The sequence below is a fragment of the Neopelma chrysocephalum genome, unplaced genomic scaffold (assembly GCF_003984885.1).
Source record: "Neopelma chrysocephalum unplaced genomic scaffold, ASM398488v2 Primary Assembly neopelma1_26b, whole genome shotgun sequence".
In the NCBI taxonomy this organism is placed as follows: domain Eukaryota; kingdom Metazoa; phylum Chordata; class Aves; order Passeriformes; family Pipridae; genus Neopelma; species Neopelma chrysocephalum.
In genome coordinates this window covers 4,385,386-4,405,873 of record NW_020897696.1, presented here as the reverse complement: position 1 = coordinate 4,405,873, position 20,488 = coordinate 4,385,386, and positions in this window count along the sequence as shown.

Here is a 20,488-nt window from a genome sequence, read left to right as displayed (position 1 = left end):
AAAAGCAGATTTTTCTTAAAATAAATGCAATGAAAACATCATCCCCTGAGTATAATTTGGTACTCTGGAACCAAAACCCTCTCTTATTTACACATAAATCTAGGGCCTTATTCACAGGGTACCAGTTGCCTTGACTCATTTCCCAAGGCATGCTCAATCCATCACCCCAGGTACAACTCAACATCTGCAGTCAGGCTGTGGCTCTCAGTGGACATATTCCAGATATATCAGGATAACCACATTCAGAGCTAAATTCTCACGCTTATAGCTAATGAAAGCCTGATGTCACAGAGGTTTATGTACCAGCAGAGGCCAGCAATATTTGAACAGGGCTAGCTTAAATTACCATATACTTACCAGTGTTCAGACTCCTTTTACAGCAATAAGGGGAAAAAAAAAAAGTACCATTTGAATCTGACTCAAGAAAGGTTATTACTCATATTACAAGGAGATATGGTATGTGTGATGAACTGAAAATGCTATTAGAGAAGAAGATTCCTGTTATGATAGGCCAAGTAAGTGCTAGTTTCACCAGTACACTGTTAATTACACATTCACTCTTTCACATAATGAAAAAAAGTCTCATGTAGTGTCTGCCAAAGGGGCTTGCATATTTGCATATAATGAAACCTGCAATGACAAATGTCAGCAGTACCATACACTGATGCCATGAATAATTCATAATACAGAATCAAGACTAAAAGCGGAGGAATAATCAAACCCGTTGATTTACCCCCCATCCCATCTCTCTCTACAGGCAGATAAAGTCTAATTTTCTGAGCACTTCAAACCCAAATGGTTTCAAGAATTCCATTTCAGATAGAGGAAACTGATGTATGGTCAATGGTGGCTTTGATTTTTAGAGCATCAGTTTAGATCAGGTCAGTCAAGCACTATCTGTCAGCTTATGTATCTGTCCCTGGCACTAGCTGGGACTTTACTTGGCAGAGGTCAGGATTTACCCAGTTGCTTCACTCCAAGAGCAGTGTCTTCATTAAAATGGTGGAGTCGATGAGAGGAAATGTGGAGAATCACCACTCCCTGGTGTATTTACTTTGGGTTCTAAGACTTTTCTATGTCAGCTGGAAACCTCCTGAAAGACTGCTTTAGAACAATAACTGAGGATGCAGAAGCAACCATCATGTTCTGCTCATATTTATCCATGCTATGTCCTCAAACAATACCAGCTGGGTTACTGAGTTGTACTTTTTGACAGCCAGGCAGGGCAGATGGTACCCAAAAACTGCCAGATCAAAGTTAAAGTTAATGTTTCCCCACTGGCTATAGGAAGCACTGCAACTGCCCAAGATGACGGTTTGCTTTGATAATAATAATAATGGCCCATCTTCGCGAACGAAGATTTGGGGAAAGGTCTTTTACCTTTCCAGCCTGCGCAATGGATTTTTTTAGGTGAGACACAGCCTGCGCTGAACTGAGCCCACCCTTTAATCCTAAGGTTCATCTGCCGGGACCAAGCAAGCTTGGACAATGGCAGTGAGGTCCTCAGGACGTAGGTTTGTTTAGAGTGTCCTTCTCATAGATGGATGGCCACACAGGGCTAACGACCTCCATCAGGCCAGGAGACCGGGATTTGAACCCGTGGACGCAGCAGTGAAAGTCCTGCACGCTAACCACTAGGCCACCAGGGGTCTCGCTTTGATAATCATTTGATTAAATAAACATATGCCCACTGACTTCAGAAGGCATCAGCACATGCTCCTGCAGAGGACTCAGTATGATCAGCTTCCCCTGGGAAGAAACAGAAACAGCCCAGGGGTGAGATACTGAGGAAAGTTGGAGGAGAGTGGCATTGCTGGTCTGCAAGGCTGTCTAGGAAGAAACTTCAGATTCAGCATCTCAATAAAATGCTTTTCTCTGTTGTAACTGATATTTAAACTGGAATTTGAAAAAAAAAGTCTGACTTGAATGAGGCAGTGCTGATCTAATTCTTTACTGATAATACCTCACTCTATCATACGAACAAGGAGGGTCACCACCACTCCACAGCCCCCTCTAGACTAGAACAGGAGGGACATATCATTTAGCTACCAGTCAAAGCACATCACTTCATGGAAAGTTGTAAATTTTTTTATTTAGCATCATTTTACTCTGCTGGTTATCTCCATCACTTATGTACTCCACTACACAGGTTTTTAATACATGTGTAAGCACGTATATATTATGTAGACTTTAATTACCGATTCACACTCCTAAATACTGCCTGTCTCTTTTCCTACACAAAAAATCCACATTAAGAGTCCCAAAGGGGTTTTTAATCATGTTTCCTCCACACTATACACTACAATAGTCTTCTTAATCATTTGATCATGTGCTGTTTAATCCACAAGAACCTGGTCTTGTTCCCTCTACAGAAAAGATGTCTGTAAATGCAGTAACATGTAAAAATAATTCAATTTCTTTGTGGTCTGGGTGTCACGCTGATACAGATTTGCCATCACCATTTGCTGCACAGATCTGTGTCATTTTGGCCCACCTGAACACTTCTTTCTATAGAATTAAAATGATGAGTTTAAGTGAAAATGACTGGACCGCAACACAGATCACAAAGAAAGAAAAATTATTTATTTTTGAACAAGGCAAGTAGGAAAGCCATGAAAGAGAGCAGAAAATTTTTAATACAGAAATTCCATCACATGAAACAGGAGTATTGGATCTGGGAAGCCAAACCTCTTTGCCCAGTGCAGGCAAGTGGTGAGAGGGTTGTTGGCAGCATGAGATAAAACGACCCAGGAAGCTTGCTTACTTACACAAACATCATCATAGACCACATAACAAGAGCCTTTATATATTAAAATGCAACATTCTTATGCATGCATGTGCAAACACAATGGAGTACTGAGAGACTGTCTATTCAATGGGCATTGCCATACTATTTATATACGCATGCATGGGCAAAGCTAATGAAATGCAGAGAGAACTTGCTTTATTGTAAGACCAATAACAGTATATGCAAAAGAAATAGATTTTTAAGAGACTGGTTATTCAGTCCTCTGAGAACTTGTTCCTCCCTGGCACCAGAAGATATACCAGCTACCTAGAAATTGCAGTTCAGTAAAAAATTCAAGCTTATGCTTCATTTTGGGTTTATGCCAATGTGCTGCAAGTCCAGTTACAATTAGAAACTAAAATTTAGATGATATTTAATGTTTTTCTTAATAAGAATCTTTGTTTCTGTCAAGCATGTTTCAATTGTCTCTTGCTCTGCTCAAATACCAGTATAAAAATGCTATAAAAGGGGGGTTTTTTGTTTTGTTTTTTTGGGGGGGTTGTTTTTTTTTGTTTGGTTGGTTTTTTGTTTTGTTTTGTGTTTTTTTTTCTGGAGAAGAAAATCAAACATTTTTTATTCTTGAAAAATTACTAAACTTCTCCAGAGAGAAAAAAAAAAAAGTTGATGCACCAAGAACAAGTGGGAGAAGTGTAATTCAAAGAAGGAAATGCTGAATTAGACTATCTGAAGACCATGAAATAATGCTTAGCAACCAGCTGAGAACTTGCATGCTCCCAGATGCCAAAATAAACTGGCCCAGAACAGAATATTCATTTTCCACATTTCAGCAAATAACACTTCTACTATTCCTGATTTTCAAATGGGAACTGTACATTCCCTTCCCACTACATCTTTTTAAAAAATAAGTAATAGCAAAGAGCAAAAACGCTGAAAAAAATCTGCATTAAACCAAGAGAAAATGTAATTTAATTTATACTGCATAGTACTAAGGATCTTGAGTAATTTGATCTTTTAGCATAGTTCTAGCACTCTGCTCAGCAGCAATTAAACCATATGTCTGCAAGGCAGAAAGAGCTCTGAAGAAGACTCATGTATTTTGAGGACATGCTCAATACTGTTTGCCTCAATTCCAATCACTGCAAGCTGTAAATCAACTTCCTATATAGAAAACATTTTACTTGCAATGGGGTCCCCAAACTGTGCTATGTGTGGCACTAAAGGAAGATAGGCCCCTTCGAAGTGGCAAACAGTCTCACAGTAGAGGCACCATTGCCATTCTGCTGCCACTGATGGTGTATTTACACATGTAGATCACCTGGCAGCTGCTTGCCATTTACTCTGGAATTGTTTCTTATCCAGACATGTTGTTACAAATTCAGCACAAATAAGTAAAAAGTGACTGACTGCAAGTGAAACCCAAACTATTCAAAATTACCAAATACCTTATGCTGGACCTCCTTGCAACTGTACTTTTGACACCAACATGGGCAGGAAACTAAGCTGAGAGCAGAGGAGTGAAGCTGCAGCAGCTTCTAATCTCTTCAGGTCCCTCCAGGCTTTGCTGTCTGTAAAGGCAGGTGTGTTTCACTCCTAAAAGCTTTGGATCAGAAAGCCTGAGTTTGAAACTCAATTACTTTATATCCCACAGTTCCAGGGTGATAATTCGTAGTGCATATCAGGTCAGGAAGTAGATTGGTTGCTGCATAGTATTTAAAATTTCTTTTTTAATATCAGGAGAAGATGCAGCAAAAAGCTATTCATACAACTGTCTATTCGATTTAAGCAAATGTGACAGCTGAGAAAAACAAAGAGAATTAAGACCAGGTTGCTGTTGTCTTATGTGGCAGAATCTTCTTCTCCACTGTTTTGCCTAGGTAGAACATTACATGCCTACACCATGACAGACACAGGACAGCAAGGTTTCAGAGTTGTCTCTACCCTGGCTTTCCATCCATCACCATATTCACCCAGTGCAGCACCACCAGAGCAAATGCCTCACAAATACGTGGTGTGAAAATTGGTCGACTAATGCAGCCTATCCCAACAGCCATGTCCTGGTGGGGTTGAAGCTTGGCATCCCACCTTACTGACTTTGAGGGCAGAGTTTGGAAGCAGGGCTGCTAGAGTGACCATGAACAACTAGATAGTTTTGTTAATGCAAACTTACAAAAGCTAACAAGAAATCTCCAAGATGTCTTCCATTTCACCTGTACAGCCACACTGGATGCTCTCAAACTACTGCAGATGGTTAAGTGAGTTAGGATACACCAGGAATAGCCCTCAAAGGAGAAACCCAGAAGATAAATTATAACAAGGCTACTGAACATTATGAATGAACCATCAGGGCCTTTCATAGAGGTGGATGTATCATGCCTGCCTCCAGCTTGCATTATTCATTTCTCAAGCTAATGAGAATGACAGAGTTGCTCCAAGCAGAGTAATTCAGCACTACACAGTACCTTTTAAGAAAATGCTTCCAAATGCTGACAAAACAGCTCAAATATCTGGAAAATCTCATACCTTCAAAGTCAGTAAACTGGAGTGGCCTCTTGAATTTTTTTTTAGAGGTGCTTTCTATATCCAGGTGAGCTGGTCGGGTTATTTCATCATATCAGATCAGCACAAGCTCTTTTTAAAAAGCTTTTTCTGCTACTAGTTTTAAATCCTGTATCTTCTGATGCAGTAAAATGTCTCATCTTATCCTCACATAAAACTCCCCTGTCTGTGCCAGGTAGCTAGTTATTCCTGCTCTGTACTTTACATTTTCACAGTGAACCTGGTTTTAAGTCCCTCCATAAATAACGAGGGAGTAAATTTGGTGATAAGAGGACTTACTAGACTTCCAGTAAATCAGATTTTAGAGACTTCAACAGTAAATAAAGAGATCTGCAACTTGTACAGTGATTTGAATCATTAATTCTGCAGGGCTTACTAAATGTAGCACAACAACCACATTGGCCAACTGGTAAGATTCAGGTGAAAGTCTCGAGTTTTCGAATAAAATAGTCCTTTCCTTAATAATTGTGCAGAGTTGTAACATTTTCTACAAAGCCCATCTGACATAATCAGAGTTTGTCTTCTTAAAGATCTCCTTTGATCTTTGGAAGTCTGCTTGTTTGTGTTCTGTGATAGGCATGCAAAACAGTTCGATGGTGCTAGTCCGATCAGCAACACAACAGATGCCAAACCACAGTGGATACTCCATATCAAATTATTTAATAATAACTTTCAATTGGCTCTTACAAGAGACACTGTAACAGCAAATAGAAAACTTGAAGGCTAAAATCAGAATTCATGCCCCCAAAAGGTTACCTCCTTAAGAGATGCATGGTAGAAATTCTAGAGAAGATTCTTTTTAAAACACAGCAGAGATGACAGTTTTGAATCAGTGAGAAGAGCTCATAATCTTGCTGGTGTTCATATGTTATTAGCTGGGGGGGCTTGCCTATGAAATATTTGGACATGCAGTGCATGATCTGTGGGAGTCTGTTTAGAAAAAGGTCACTTTTCTTGTCTGCTTTTTCTGGATGATGTTGGAGAAGGCTTACCACATTTACTGTATTACACTAAAACAAACTGCTGAGCCTGGTTTTCCATCCTTTTGCATTCATGTAATTAAAAATGTGTTTAAGTGTCCCAGATGTGTTGCAGAGTAACAGAGTTTCAAGGTTTCTGCATCTGCCTACCAGAACCAGCTGTTCCATCACAGCTCTTCCCAGCAGTGTTGACAGCAGCAGTTTTCCTGGTGGTATTTCGCTTCACTAGTTCTCGGTCCCATTTTAGATCACACATACAGAAACTTCTTCCTCTTTCTCTTTGGCTCTACAGATTTTTTCCTTATTTTCTGATATTTTTCTCTGCAATATCTTGATTTGGCAACATATTAAGGGAGATGCCTTAAGAAGTCAGTGTGAAGAGGCAGAAGTAATAAAACTAATTTATGCAATAAGAGGTATTAAAACTTAAAAGGTTGCTTTATTACATGTTTCAGTACAAGTCTATTTCAAATTCTACTAGTAAATGGCTAGAGTCATCAAATACACACCCAGCTGAATAGTAAGAATCATTAGGACCTACCTAATAAGGACCTACCTAATTAGGACCTATGCTGCACTGACTGGAATGTTACAAATCCCAAATATGTGGAGGCCATATACTTGGAGGGGAGGGATGTGATTCCTTCCAGGCACATATAAACCAGAGATGAATAAAAGTGCTAGTGTACATATATGAATAAATTTGTCCCACCTTCCCCATCCTGCCATTGGCAACAACGCCTAGATTGTCCAAAACTGCAATAAATTACAGAGCAGAAGAGTTATGACTCTTTAAGAAACTTTGTGCTGGAAGCATTACTGCAAATGATGTTCCTAAAATAAGGCAAATAGCTAGAAAAGTTAGATTTTCTTTTTATGTTTTTTCTCCTCTAAGAGATCTGTTTGCTTATTTAATATTATTATTAGCCCTGTTTATTATTCATTTCTGGAACCTTATTTATTTTTAACTAGGCAAAAGATCACCAGACCAGGAGAAAGGCTCCATAAATAAGAAAGACGGGAGAGAAAAGAGCTCTGTTAGATGTGAAGCATCTGCTATTTCCAAGGAAGTACATGGTTTTGGGATTGGGTTCATTGATGGGCTCCAATAGCACTGGGAGTAAGGTTGCAGGATAAACATCTATATCCAGATCAGATGCAGTATTGCTTCTCCTTGATCAGTCAAATCCAAACATCGTGTTATGATTTAAAATCTCTGCAAAACATTTGTACTTCACTTGGTATTATACCTCATGTCTTTTGGTACCTCTTCACAACAATCACCACAAAAAACCCAAACAAAAGCAACAACAAACAAAGTAAAAACCCACCAAAAACAAATAAACAAACAAACCCCCAAACCAAAACAACAAACTTAATAGTTTATGAGTAAAACACAAACTTGTCTTAAATGTTGTGCTTGCAAGGGGGACTGTAATTACTGTTTCACAGGTGTTGTGGCATATATGCTGGTTTTGGCAGCTTTAACCTGTCTTCTACAATTTGCCTAAAACCCACATCTCCCCCATTTGCCTAAAGCCTGCCAATCATTAACTGCTAAAGAAGGCAGGTCTTAAAAGATACGTATCTGATCTGTACTAATAGGACCTTTGGCTAGAGTAACTATTTCAGCCAATGCATCCAGCAAAGCACCTCTTGTATGGATGAAGAGCAGTGGGACCCCTACATTTGACAACCCTTCTGAAAGTCACCCTGTAACTGTATAAGTTACAATGGGATAACTGCACTTGTATTAGGAGATTTTCCTAGCCTGGCTCCACTAGCCAGAGATTACACCTTTTCATATCCCTAGCTGATATTTCTGTGTCAACAGAAGTCTGCAGCATAGATCCCTTCCTAGAGAGAGAATTGTGATTCTGTAGAAGAGGCCTAGATACTCCAGTGGAAACCACTGGTCTGTTCACTTACACCAGTGTAGAAACAGTGCCAGCCCACTAATTTCTTTGGATATGACCCAAATTTACACCAGCGCCACAGCAGAAGACACTTAGCTCTAAATCTAATGCTGCTGCAGTGTTTGGTGCTAGTAATACAGAATTCTGAGCTACTTTCCACTAAGGTGATTGGGTTGGGTGTTATGCAGCTGGATCTAAGTTACATCTTCATCTGAAGATGTGCTTTTTTTACTTAAAGTATCCAAGTGTTTAGAATTTTTGCCTCATGCAAAGACAAATTGTTTTGCAGTTGCCATATGATTTACAAAAATGAGTCAAAAATTACAAGGGAAACTTGCATCAACATTTGTTTTTCACTGTCATGATTCCTACCAGCTGCAGACCTGACCTCAAAATCCCACACTAATGTACAGAGTGCAAGTCAAACTGCACAACACAATGCCATTTCTCACAGTTCCAAGCTCCCTTCTAGCAGCACTGTATTTCTCTTACTGCCTTGTGAGATTCATCAGTGACAAAGTGGGCTTCCTACTACTTCTGCCTCTACTCACAGAGCTAGCAGGAAACCAGTCCCTTATACTCATTGGCAGCAATGAGAAAACCACTATACCACATGCCCCTCACACTTCCCAGACTCCCCTAGTAGTTCCCAATTGTTTCTGTTGTCACTGCATGGAGAGGTGTTTAAATTGTTCTCTCCTTTCCTGGATGGCAGCCAGCATAACACACAATTTCAGGCAGGGTCGATGCAGAACCAATGCTCTGCTTAAGAGCGTGAAAGCATTTCATGAAAGGAAAATAAAAAAGAAGGAAATGGCTTATTGCTAATGGCTTAATCCTTTCTGCTTTTTAGCAAATGACTTCATAACCAAACACAGGAGTCAGAAGTCAAAAAGCAAAGCCAAAGCAAATCTCTGAGATTTGCCTTCTGACATGCACATACACTTCACTCTGCTACCCAGGTAGGCAGAGCACAGCACCAGAGCTAATAGCATCATGACCTGAAAAGAGCAGAGAAAGATCCAGAGGAGGAAAGAGGGAGTGTAAGGATAGGAGAGGGTAGGTGAGGAAGGGTGTAGAGCTACACTTCTCACAGTCTGAGCAATTTGCTTCAGCATATGACTGCATTGTCATTGTCCTACCTGTGCCTGAGTCACAGCAGGGCTTGTTTGCTTTTATCCCTGTTCTGATTTAGTTAGAGCACCACATAAAAGGCAATGGGATTTGTGAAAATCTCCTATGGAGATCTATCAATGCAGGTGTGAACAGTCACTAATTAAGGTCATGCAAATTGTAAAGCCGGAAAAAAAAGCCTTTAGAAGTACATTTCCTGGAAGGCTGTGGTTTTAATTCCTCTACCTGAGGATGACTTGGCTCACTCACCACTTGCACTCTGGATAAACTACTATTTCTACTACATGGCTCTAAGTCACCAACAGCTAGATGTTCAACCAACACTTTTTACTCAAACTCCATTTGTCATGTCAAACTCCTCTCCCAGACACAAAGCAATTGGGTATTTATCACAAAAATCTCAAATGCTGTTAATGGCTTTCCCAAATAGCCAGCAGTGAGGTACTGAAATGTGAGGTAATCTCATCTCTCAGATGAGAACAAGACATTGCTATTCACTAAGGATTTCTATACAGTAAGAAGAAATGTTGAAGATGTGTTAGCCTTAGTTAAAATGTTGAAGAAGCCCTTGCTTAGAAAAGATACAGAGAATGTGTTTTTCACCTTGATTTTTGCTAACGCACATTACCTCACCTTACCCTCCTTACACAGTCTGGACAAGACCTGAGATACTCATACCCCATGTTGAACATACTATTGTGGAGTTAAGATTTTAAGTAACTTAAATTGGAAAAGAGTAAAATGGAGTTTTAAGAGTAGACTAAAATTAAGCTTCCATTAGTTTCAATATTAACATTCAAGTAAAACAATAGGAGTCAGTTCGCACCTTCCATACCAAGTTTTCAATGTACAGCAACAAAGGCAGAAAACGTTTTACCAGGGGACAGCCTAGAACAGAGACGACACACCTAATTGCCAGAATTTCCTCAATCCTTACACTGCACTTAAACCACTGACTTAACATCCCTACCCCCTCCATTACCAGAAAAGTTCTAGTATAGACTTTATAGTTTTAGAAAAGAGACAAATCAGCTGCCAGTTGCTGTCAGCTAAACTTATACTGGGTTACAAGTAACTGCTTTAGGCCTTATCCTTGTGTTTTTACTCAGCCAAGAGGTCCAAAAAGCTCACAGGGTTACACAATATGTCCTCACTGAGGAGTCCCTCATTTCTTCTCCACTGAAGACCTCTTGCAGATCTGCAACTTTTCGTTTGACCATTCCCATTATTATTTTCCCTCACCATTATAAAATCATCATGAAATAACAGAATGGTTTAGGTTGAAGTGACCTTAAAGATCATCTATTTCCAACACTCGTGCCATGGGCAGGGACACCTTCCACTAGATCAGGTTGCTCAAAGCCCCATCCAACCTGGTCTTGAACACCTCCAGGAATAGGGCATCCACAACTTCTCTGAGCAATCTGTCCCAGTGTTTCATTACCTTTAGAGTAAGAATTTCTTCTTGATATATTGTCTAAATTAACTCTCTTTCAGTTTAAATCCATTCCCCCTTGTCCTGTTACTGCACGCCTTTATAAGAAGTCCCTCTCCAGCTCTCCCGCAGGCCCCCTTTATGTACGGAGAGCTGCTCTAAGGTCTCCCCAGAGACTCCTCTTGGCAAGGCTGAACAACCCCAATTCTCTCAGCCTGTCTTCACAGGAGCGGTGCTCCAGACTTCTGATCATCTTCATGGCCCTCCTCTGGACTTCCTCCAACAGGTTCATGTCCTTATGTTGGAGGCCTCAGAGCTGGATGCAGCACTCCAGGTGGGACCCCACCAGAGCAGAGCAGAGGGGCAGAATCACCTCCCCTGGCCTGTTGACCATACTGCTTTTGATGCAGCCCAGGATGCATTTGGCTTTGTGGGCTGCAACTGAGCATTGCTGGGTCATGTTGAGCTTCTTGTCAATCAATGTTCAAAAGTTCTCCTCAGGGCTGCTCTCAATCCATTCTCCCTAGCCTGTATTTGTGGCTGGAATTGCCCCAACCCAGGTGGAGGACACTGCACCTCTTGTATGTCATGAGGTTCACACGGGCTCACCTCTCAAGCCTGTACAGGTCTCTCTGGATGCCATCCCTTCCTCCAGTGTGTCAACTGCACCACACAACTTGATGTCATCAGCAAACTTGACAACGGTGCACTCAATCCCACTCTCCACATCACTGAAAATGATGTTAAACAGCATCGGTTCCAATTCTAAACTCAAAAATACTTTGAGAATCCTAGAGGGAAACCACATGGTTCCAATCCAGAGAGATGTGTTTAAATTTATTGTAAATATGTTCTTAAGAGTGGGGTTTTCTTGAACTTAACATCATTTTTGAGGTGTCAAGCATGGTTCGTAACAGAAGTCTCACCCAAAATGCCAGTTTACCAGATAGCACAGAGAAGTGTTCCTGTTGCTTCTGGTTGCTCACAAGCTCTGTAGAAGAGAGCATGCTCTCTAGAAAAGCATTTTCAGAAGAAGAACCAGGGAAAGAAAGGAGTGATATCAGAGTAGATGCAAACAGATATCAAAATATAGAAAACAGATCTAGAATTTTGAGATAGAATTAGAAAATTAAGAGCTCTGGAGCAATAGGGAAGGAAAATTATAACTCTCAAAATGGAATTTGAAAAATTAATCAGCATTCATTTAATTATTGGGAGAAGAGGGATAAGACTCTATGACCCAAGAGATCCTTTACAGCCCTGTACTTCAGAAGTGATAGTTTTGTGGTGATTTTAGCTGACCATTTTAGAACTTAGTTGTATATATAGTTGAAATATGTTAATGATGTCCACTCCTTTAAATCAGGCATGTTTTCCTAGGACATGTTGCTCTAGCATGAGACAGGCAGGGACATTGGCTTCACTCCTAAATGACTTTTAAGGGAGAGAGGAAGAGAACATTTCTTCTATGTAGGACTCCTGCCAGCGGTTCTGAAAGCTGGAGCTGTTGTCCTTATGCTTAGCAATACACATGTACAACACCATTTCATTTCACTGTAAGGACCATATGGTCTGTCTAGCATGCACTTGCACCACTGCCATTTCATTCTAGCCTGACTGTTCTGTAACAACAAAGGAATCTGATTTTCAACCCATCCATTTTGTCAGTGCTGTCTTAAACCTATACAACTCATCACCCAGATAGAGGCACAGCTGCAGTCAGCGAAGTTTAACTTTGCTCTGCAGCAGCACAGGAAAAAAATGACCTGTCAGCACTAATCACTGAAGGTTTTAGGTTAAAATGTTTCTAAAAAAAGGACACTAGTACACTCTGAGTAATTAATGTTTAGCGGTAAGGTGAAATGGTTAACTTGACTCTATTGATCACACTCAGAGACCAAGGATTAAGCATATCACTGTCTGTGTGGAACAGTCACCATTCAATGAGCAAGGGGTTTCAGCAGTCAATGAGATGATGCTCTCATGTGTCAGATAGTGGCAAGCAAACAAAACTGGTGCAAGTATTTACCCAACAAAAACACAATAGGATGACCACTCTAGATAAAACTAAGACAAACTCTGAAGTTATTCACATTTGTTTATTATTGTAATTATTAAATAAATAAATTACTCCTCCAGAGGGGATTTTTAAAAGAGTAAAATCTGGTCAAACATATGCTCCTTTTGCATATAGTTTTAAATCTTTTGTGATGCTAGCTTGCCAGGCAAGTTAACATAACAGAAGAGCTGATGCTATCCCAGTGCAGGGCAAGGAGATGAATCAATCAGGATCACTAATCACATAAGAAGAAAACCAGCACAACACTCTAGAAAGAAACAGCTGGCAATAATAAATTTAAATTGATCTTCATAGAGAGAAAAATGGAAACATGTTGTGATAGGCCAACATCTCCATGAGTGCACATGCTGCTTGGTTTTGAGTAGGGCATTTGAGGATCTCAAAGGAACAGCATAGTTCGACAAATGGTTGCTAATGAATGCAAGAGTTGTAAAAGGAAAACTAAATATAAATATAAAAATGCAACTTCATGAATTAGCTGGTTCTATAGCCTGTACTGAACTAGCATCTTCCCAGCCACATGGGGAAAAAAAAAAAAAAAGAAAAAAACCCCAACAAACTAGTTAATGCTGCCATCTTTACGTTATAATAAATTTTTATCGTGCAAAGCAGATAGGAAACTGGATATCACTTTCTTTCTCCAGGTTCTGTGCCAGCCAGAAAGCATGCTACAGACAGAATCTGACAAGTAATTCAGAAGTTGTTTTTGACCACATTGATTGCAATTACAGAGTGAAGAGCCAGAATAATGTGAAGGCTAGAGAAAATGCCCTACCATAGGGGCCCAAAGAACACAATGTGCTTCATTTATCAAAAATAAAATCAAGAATAATACAACTACAGCACATACACCCCTCATGGTGAAAAATAGCTAGTCTCAGAGGGTTGTCTAACCTCGCAGAGAGATGCATTGCAAGAATCAATAGTAAAAAAATAAAGTTAAAAATAAAACCAATTTAAAAATAAAATAAGTAGCATTTTTACTGTGACCCATTGCTGAGACCAATTGTGAACAGAAGCAGTACATTTCTTTTTCAGTTTTAAAGGATACAGTTTTTTCATAAAACACAAACCACCTCTTGTCTGGCAGGAGCTGTCACACAGAAGTTCTGTGGAATGGACTATAGAGAACAGGCAAGGTGGGAGGTCTGACACAGGCACCTTTCTGTGCTTTTTGGGGCCAACCACACTATGAAATCAGTCATTTCTCAACACTCTTAACACATCACCACACCCCTCACTCTTAATTTTTTGCCTAGTTTCCTATGAAAATAAAACATGTCTTTGTGCTCTACATAGATATGAGTCTGCCCACAGCCTCTTAGCAGTTCTGGAACCCAGTGGCAAAGTTTAATCAAATTCAGCAAAAAGGTAGGGGGGGTTTCTAAAATATGAAATGCTTAAATAATACGTGAAGATAGACAAAAGAGAGGATCACAGAATCAATTAGGTGGGAAAAGACCTCTGAGATCATTGAAGTCCAACCCATGGGCAAACAGCACCATGTCAACTAGACCATGGCATTAAATGTCACATCCAGTCTTTCCTTAAACACCTCCAGGGATGGTGATTCCACCACCTCCCTTTTCACTAGAATGGCAGTGCATTCCAACGTCTAATCACCTGTTCCGTGAAGAAATTCTTCCTAATGTCCAACCTAAACCTCCCCTGGCACAGTTTAAGACTATGTCCTCCTGTCCTATTGCTATTTGCCTGGGAGAAGAGGCTGATCCACATCTGGCTACAGCCTCCTTTCAGGTAATTGTAGAGAGCGATAAGGTCACCCCTGAGCCTCCTCTTCTCCTGGCTAAACTGAGCTCCCTCAGCCACTCCTCGTAAGACTTGTGCTCCAGACCCTTCACCAGCATCATTGACCTATTCTGGATCTGCTTGCTCCAGCACCTCAGTGTCTTTCTTGTATTGAGGGGCCCAGAACTGGACACAGGACTCAAGGCACACCAGTGCCGAGTACAGGGGAACAATCACTGCCCTGGTCCTGTTGGCCACACTTTTGCTGATAAAGGCCCGGATGCCATTAGCCTTCTTGGGCACCTGGACACATTGCTGGCTCATGTTTAGCCACAGCTGCTCAGCATCTCCAGTCCTTTTCCACTGGGCTACTTTCCAGCCACTTTGCCCCCCAGACTGTAGCACTGTATGGGGTTGTTGTGGCCAAAGTGAAGGACCTGACACTTGGTCTTGTTCAACCTCATACTGTTGGTCTTGGCCCATCTATCCAGCCTGTCCAGGTCCCTCTGCAGAGCCTTTCTACCCTCCAGCAGATCAACACTCCCACCCAACTCAGTGTTGTCCATGAATCCACTAAGGGTAGACTCAATCCCCTCATCTAGATAATCAATGAAGATAGCGAGCAGGGCTGAGTCCAACATTAATCCCTGGCGTACATCACTGGTTACTGAACATGAAGTGGATGCAGCATTGTTCTCCACCACTCTCTGGGCCCAGCATCCAGCCAGTTCTTAACTCAGCAGATCTCTTCTTAACCCAAGGATCTCTTATTCCTCCCAGAGGAACAGGCCACAGAATTAGACATCAAAGAATCCACATGGGAGGACATGAGACACGCATACACACACCTTAGGAACAAGGCTTCAATAGTTTTGCTGTTTGTGAAATTGCTTAAGTGAGAATATTACAAAAGTAATTTTATGCTATGGCTACAGGTAGCTTATTTTCTGAGCTAAACATGGCCTGTATACTCTCTGGGAGATGTTAATCTGATGACCTCTTTTTGGCCTTAAAATCTAAACCAGTGTGTTACTTTTCCTTCAGATCGGACATATAGTAAGCATCCTTCACCAATCGTACTCTAAGTAGCTCTCCAAAACATAGTAGAGAAAAATATGATGGACAATACTGCTTTTCTTACTTACCTGAACTCCACACTGAGCATGAGACTGCTGCAGGGACTGGTCTTTTTAAATACTGTTGCAATTTTCAGATAGATCCTAAAAAGGAGTTTTAATAACCCATTTGACTATTGACAGCATTTCATTTTACTGAAAATATAACCTGAAAAAGACTCCATGGTAGATCCTCACGAGGTCAGGTTTGTAGAGAGCAGAGGTGCTAGCTGTTAGAACACTTCCTGCTGTGGCTACATCTTGGAAGAAATCACCCTGCTACCCCACCACCCCAGTCAGGGTGGGATTAATTACTCACAGGAAATAAATACTGCCTCCATTGGCTCCAGAAGGAATCCAAGTGCCTAATTTTAGATAGAATGCATGACTGCTTAGGCTACTAAAGTTTGGAAAGATCAATCATGCATCTGGCTCCAGAAGAGTTCAAAATTAATATAAGATCAGGTTGGGAAGATTCAGAAGCAGCCAGTATGACTCTTTTTAGCAGGGTGTGGAATAAAGTCATTGCCTGCAGAAATGGTGCATGAATCCTGGCTTTACTCTGAATAACATGACTCGTACCAGTATTTAACCATATCTGTCATCTACAGGAAGGAAAGTACAATAGAAGGAAGGCCACGCAAAGTCCATCCTTAGGAAGCAGGTTTTTTGCCTGAAGAGATTTCCTCAAATCTTTAACAGGACATGTTCTCCTCAGTTTTGTTAGAGACAGTTTCTATTAAATGACCTGTTTCTGCCTGTTCCTCCAGCAGTGACTAAGGCAGGTTTAATTGCAACCTGTTAAAGGTGTGCTGCATTGCTCACTTTCTGTTAAGAAAAAAGAAATTAAAGCTGCCACATGAAAATGGAACTGCTGCACCTCCGTGCAGCAGCTGGCAAGTGAAGAAAGGGCATTTCAATCACCAAGGCATCATTTCCGAAATTCAGACAACAATCAAACACCTTGAGCCAGCTACACCGACTATCACTAAGGAAGGGAAGCTTTCTCAGTGTTAGGTTATAAGATCACATTTGGTTGTTGCTTCCTTGTATTTGCGTATGAACAAAGAATGTCAGTAAACAGTAATGTAGCTATTTACCATTGCAGGGCATTTTCTAACACTGAACACACCCACTCCTAAAAACTAGGAGCGAGAGAAAGACATGGTCTCACAGTAAGTGCGTCAATAGCAAAAATGTGAGAATGACTCCCTGACCAACCTCGTTCTGGACAAGGGCTGCTAGCAAACATAACACAAGTGGTAGGCCCACTGAACAGATAGACAGGAGAAGGAGCCACAATTGCTTGCCAACCCATACTGGCAAGAATACTAAAACTCTGGCCAAAATATTCCTCATGACCCAAGAGGAGTGCTACAGATTCTTTTCCTTGGGGATAAGAATTACTAATAATTACAGCAGCACACTCTGTTCTCCAGCAAGACTTGAACTGACAATGCTCTGAGCCCCACCTATAAAGAGGAAAATTCCTCTGTTCCTGCTAACAGCTATTAGTCAGTACAACTCAGACTTGAATAAATTAACACCAACTAGATGCAGTCAGCACTTACAGCAACAGCTTATGGGCATACCTCTGCATATGCCTGGTTAGGAACTTAAAAAGAGCTTCCTTCTCCTGGGGCTATAGTGGCTTGTCACTGTTGTATGACCATATTACTCAGTGGGTGTGGAGTTATCGAGGCAATGACCTAAAAGAATGCTGAGTATCAGTCTACAGTGTGGAACTTTTGCCTCCCTAGGTCTGCTGGTTCATCTTTACTCGCATCTCTTGGCACATCTTTTCTGCACCTAAGAGTCCACAGAGAGCTGCTTATTTTGAAAATAACACGTACACTGTAAATGAAAAAACATAATCCGTAAAATGTTTTCAAGATATTTTCTGCCAACACTGCTGCTGTGTTTATAGCCAATTTATTTCTGTTGGCCTTTTAGATTTCCTGTTACATGCAGAATTACCTTGAGAACAGGAATGTGAAGTTAAAAATACTGATTTAGGTGCAATGCAATCTAAGAATGTACATCATGTACAGCACTAAGTCCTGTATATTTATGATTCAGAAAAGAATAATGTACTTAATACAATGCACTGCTTTGCAGAATGTAGAATTACCTACATATAATAGCATTAACTATTGGTTCTCCAACAAAAATCAGATTTGAGCAGTTCTATCTGAGTCAGACTTCTCCTTCCTACCTTTTTAGTTTTATTAGCTATCCTGAATTTCTTTTCAAGAAGAATCTTCTAGGAGAAGGGAAGGAAGTTACCTTTCTTCTCTATTTCTACTACTGTCCTAAAGAGGACAGGTATATTTGAAAAGACTCATGCATGAGACAGAACTGTATTTCCTTGCCTGACTTCTGTCCCTGAGTTGCTTTGAAACCTCAGTGAGGGAAAAATGAAAAAAATCTCTTTTGTCTATGTTATCCCCACCATCCCTAAAGAAAGCGCTCTGACCATAAAGCCAGAAGAACATCTGAAGCCACTGCTAAGCAAACAGACTAATTCAGTCACTCTTAGCCATTAGAAAAAGAAGAGAATATCTATACAACAACACAGCACTTAAGACATGCTATGTGGAATGTTGTTACCTAAACCTTGTTCCATTCAATACAGAATATTTGAATATTCTCTGAAATAGAAATTAGAAGCCTGGTCTCCTCATGCATAAACAGCATCTTCATAGGAGCACTTGATAAATCTCATTTCCAAAAGGTTTTAACCCCTCTGCACTCTCTTGGGAAACGCAGAAAATTAAAGACTGACCTACTGTGCAAAGAAGTCTTCTGAACCACTATGTAATAGCTTCACACAAGCAAATAAGTTAAGGTAGAGGTGCCAGAACTTTCCCTGGTTGTGTTTTGTCAAAGCAAACTTCAGCCATTTAACAAGGAGGTAAGAGTTCATGAGTTAATCATGACCAGCTGAAGGTACTTCAGTCTGAAGATCGGGGTAAAACTCAATCCTACATTCAGCCTTGTCTCTTATCTTGAAGGCTCCCTACTCAATGTCAGCATCTTTTGGATTGAACTCTGAAGCACCCAGCTCACCTGTAACTCAATACATACCCATGCTGGGATACTGATTTGCTCTAGGCACTTAAAGCTCTAAGTCTGGTGTTCCTACAGCATTTTCTGAAATCAGCTTTCAGGCACTTCTGGAAGGATTCCATATCAGTTAAGAGTTCTACACATTTAAATCCTGTTGTATTCCTAAATTCTACACCTTAGATGCGTTCTAGGTATGAGTTGCTCAGGCTTGCCCATAAACAACAGGGCATTAGGGTGCTTAAGGCGGACAGCAATAAAATGATATTGGCCACCCTAATCTGTTTCCCTTTTTTCTACAATTCCACAAGCTGGGGGAAGGGGTTCATTTACTATTTTATATCTACAAACTTCTAAAAAATTTGCAAAATTCATCTTGATGCTGTTAAACAAGATTTAAGCAAGACTGATAAATGCATGCAAACAGAAAAGATCCAAATTAATGCAAAAGTCAACCTAGCCCAAAGCAAACTACTAGCCTTCACACAGATTTGTATTCACACGCTTAGACACCGCTTTGTTAACTGTCGGACACACTTAGTGAAGTCGGTAGGATATTAGGTTTAGAAGAGGCCTTAAGGTGTGGTTTTAAATCAATTTAATTAAAATAGTACAAAAAGTTGTGCTCATCCTCTGAGATGAGATCAGTGTTCCTGATTCACGAATTAGCCAAGCATCAGCTTAGCCATTGCAATTGTACATGCAGGCCTTAACCTGTGGCTAACATCAGGCACAGTGTGATTAAATCCAGGAAAATCTGGCAAGAAATGAATATGTTTATTATCTGCTTTTAAACTCATCCCCTACTAATAGTGAAATTTAACAGGTATGGTGCACGATCCAATTAATACTGATCAAGGGAAATGGAAACTTGAGTTCTTTAACATCAGTGGGTACCCAGTCTTGTAATGGTGTTTTATACAACTTTTACAATATATGGTCATAGGAATTTCCAGACGATTATCTAGATATGACATTTGTTTTAATTTATAGGAAGAAGCTCACTAGCACAGGTAGTACTAATGAAAGAAAGCAACCACAAATTTGGGAAAGGTGTTGCATGTTCAGCACATAAGCAGAATCTGCCCCCAGAGATTACACTGAGATCAACAAGCCTTTAGAGACTGACATTTCCATTTGCAGTTTCCAATTAAAGCATGCATTATTTATAGCAGTAGAACCTTGGCCTTAATATAACACAACAAAGAGTCTTCTGTCAACTATGCTACAGTTCCTAACCTATGCTGAGCCTGCACTTCGTGGAACTGCTGCTTTATGACAGGTCTTTCCTGACAGCAAATGGAATTAGGAAGGGAAGGGAATACAGGGGACAGTTCGTTCAAGAGTAAGCACAGTTAACACCTTTGTAACAGTCACACAGAAAACCTACCTCAGATTCCCCTCAGACTCACATAAACTGACATACAAAAAGCACACATATCCCCATTTGCTGGACGACATAGAAAGAAAATAAAGCACAGCAACTCAGATATTCCTTGAAAAATTGTGCTTGGGAGTTGGAAGCAGGCTTGGAAGATTTCTACTATACCTAGCAGTTGGACTAGAAACTAATTGCGTGCTGATCTAACTGCATTTAAATATTCTATATCATTAAATGATAGTTTTACATGATAGCCACATTAGTCTTCCACTATGACCAAAGTGTGTGGATTTTTGATAAAAAGCTATTATTCCAAGATGTCTTACA